This window comes from Arachis ipaensis, chromosome B05 (assembly GCF_000816755.2).
Source record: "Arachis ipaensis cultivar K30076 chromosome B05, Araip1.1, whole genome shotgun sequence".
Classification (NCBI taxonomy): domain Eukaryota; kingdom Viridiplantae; phylum Streptophyta; class Magnoliopsida; order Fabales; family Fabaceae; genus Arachis; species Arachis ipaensis.
Window position 1 is genome coordinate 38,731,824 of NC_029789.2, and position 3,459 is coordinate 38,735,282.

Here is a 3,459-nt window from a genome sequence, read left to right on the forward strand (position 1 = left end):
TATAACCGCAACTTATCTGATAGCATGCAGAATTTTCTCCATCCACTCACTTGTAGACCCTGCAGTTCTACGTACCTAGCTCAAAATGTTGCCCATTACTATTATGTCATGCAACTTGTTATTATGTGCCTTCAACAGCAATGCATTGCCCGGTAACAAATAATTTGATCAATTTACTATTACTTATGAATAACTAGTTATCTTTTAAAATTTTAGTACATATATCAACAGAAGTAGCAGAAATATAAACAAAAATCATGTCAGTTTCTCCTAAAATTGTAAAATAATTAACACAACTTGATCAATGGATAACCCTTAAAGTAATAGTAAATAAAAAATAATTAACAGTACACCTTAACGATGTATTTAACAATCAAAATTAACAATCAAAATCATTTTTTTCATTGGAATTTAGATCAAATCAATTGAAAATTTTTATATTTGACATGTGGTATAAAAATATAAATTACAAAAAGAAAAAAAATTAAGAGAGTCATCTTGAAATGTCTCGAGTGAATAAGATGTTGCTTTATACATATTAACGATGAAAAAATACAATAAATAGCCAAAATCTAAAAGCAACTTGTTTTCGCAGGCATGGAATCCTAGAGCAGGAAAGCCTTTTCTTTCACATTTTTGCAGTTTAGGTGTACGAAAATAGTTGATAATTTTATCTTGTTTTTCTCAGTCTAAATGTGCAAAAAATACAGTCTTTTATTTTTGTTTTTCTTAACTGCGAAGATACAACTAAATGTATCAAATGATATATTTCTATATCAGTATTTAGACTGGTAAATAATTAATTTTTTATTTAAAAGAAAAAAGCCTGTTTCGCAAGCTATCTTTAGACTTGATAAGTTAAATTTTAATTTGCCGTAAATTAAAATTCTATTTTAGAGTCTAGCACTAATCAATGAACTATTACATATATAAAACAATTCGAGACTTCTAATGTATACTTATTTAAATGGATAAGTAAATTAACCACTTGACTAATTTAAATTGGTTAAAAAATAATATTATTATTAAACAAAAATCTTAACTTTAAAAGACATAGAGTACTTCATGATCCGATCGAGATAGTATATAATTAGAATGATTATTATTGAATGACACACAATTTCTCGGTAGCTAAATTATATGTAGTCCTATAATATAATAAATTTGGACTATATATGAAGTTCTGTTTATGGAGGGCGGGAGACAAGTTGAAACAGCATTTCCCTACCACGCAATGCATGAGAATGGTACTTGCAGGTTAGTGGGTCCTTCCCTTTTGTTAATTTCTTTTCACCCTACTATACTAAGATTACCACAAATTAAAAAAACAAAAAGCAAAGTCTTAACGCTACAACCGTTAGCTTGAAAACCGGCTCCTATACTATAGACTTTCAATGTAATTGGATGTTGGGATGGATACATTTCATTTATTGCACTAAATTCAATAAGAAATAGATAGTACCATGTGTGTTATATATGAGTTAGGCTAAATTATAGCCAAAAGCATAGCAAATGGTGAAATATTGTATTACTTGAATAATTTTGGAGGATTTTTATAAGTGCTTTAAAGATATTTAATTATAATTTACTTTTTATGTTTTTTTTACCTGACTTAAAAGTAATATAATAAAAAGATAATTATAAGATGAAATGATGAGATAACAATAAAGTAATCAATAATTCTCTTATAGAAAAGTATAGGTACACAATAAAAATACTAAACGATGTGAATAATGGATATATTGTATGTTCAATTCACTATATGTGCGGATGATTATCTTAATATTAAGATTTAGATGGATAATTTAAAAATGTAGTGTATTTTTATTTTATTGGACTAATTTTAAAATCTATTATTCACATTGTTTACAAAATTCTTGTCTACCTAACAAAATTCTTGTCTTATTATTTAACATAGAAATTAAATAATAATGATATACTTAACCAGACCAGGAGTTTTTTTTTTTTAATTATCATTTGATATCTATAAAAATGCATGAGAGAGTTCCAATTTATATATATTTCAAAGTAAAATGATGCCCATACTTCGACNTTAAAAAAAGTAAACTTATATATATACTCCATCAGTTTTAAAATTTGAGTAAACCTGAAAAAACGAAAGCGATAGTTATTTTGAAGGGAAGGGAGTATCTGAAAACAAGAGGAATAAATCTGATCCGTCAAATGCTGCAAATATAATGGCGAACGCCAAGGCCCGGTGATGAGTTAGTTATTTTATATTGTGGTCCTAATACCAACATTAATATCACGGGTTGGGCAGAACAAATAACCGAAATGGTGTGGGGTAATGTCACATGTAAGAGCCACTGTCAACTTCAATCTTGACCCCTTTGTGTATTAGGGTCCACACAAAAACCGTAAAGTTTCTCTCATTATTAAGATATAGCTAGATTTTACCATGGTCAAACCCCAACTTTGAATCTATCTTCATATATATATAAATGTAATAGTAGATTCACAAAAGATTAAGGAGCAGGAGAATTTATTTTTTTAGTCGATATTTTTTTGTTATTAGTTTAAATTTTTAGTCTAACAATTTAATAATAATTTTAATTTACACTTTTAAAAGTTATTGCCTAACTGCTAACAATTTGTTAGGCTTCTAGTATTTCTGATAGTAGATATTTGATTTGATTAACTCAAATACATATCTTCAATTTATCTTTTAAATGATCAAAATGCTGATAATTTATTAGTTTCCGAACAAACTGAGCAAGTTTATATTGCTCTCTACACGTTTGAATGACAATATCTGTTGGGGTTTGGAAATTTTGTCACGTTAGCATATCTTTTTTTGATTTTTCAGGGTATCTTAATAAGATAGAGTAAAGACTACTTCATTTAAGAGTTTATTGTTAGCCAATAAATTATTGTATGCACAAAGCAAAATTCGAATTCTTGACATTTGATTAAGTCGACGAATGAACTACAACTCGAGCACCCAACTTGATTGTCTTCACATTAGTTTTCTTTCAAGCATTTAAATAGCCCAAACTTATTTAGTTGTACTTTTGTTATATACTTCTTAGGACGTGTGAATAGGAGAATTATAAATAATTCTTAGGAATTTTAAAATAGAAATAGCATATTCCAATATTTGGTTTAAAGTTTGAAAAGCTATTTCTAAATAAGTTTGATTCTAGAAAATTAAAATACCATCATTTCAATTTCGACCTTCTCCTGAGTATATTTGATTCACATAAGAATAGAATCTGAGTAACAACAAAGATGAAGTCCGTTTATTTACGGCTAGAGAGCTGGTGAAGATGAAGATAAAGATGATTACAAGGTGTCACACTGAAACTAATAATCAGAGACTAACATATGGAGCCCATGTATGGAATAGCCCATTGCCTTGGTCTACAAACCAAACCCTACCCAGAGAAGAGCATATAATATATAATTTTAATTTAATAATAAATAAAGTGAGAAGTGAGA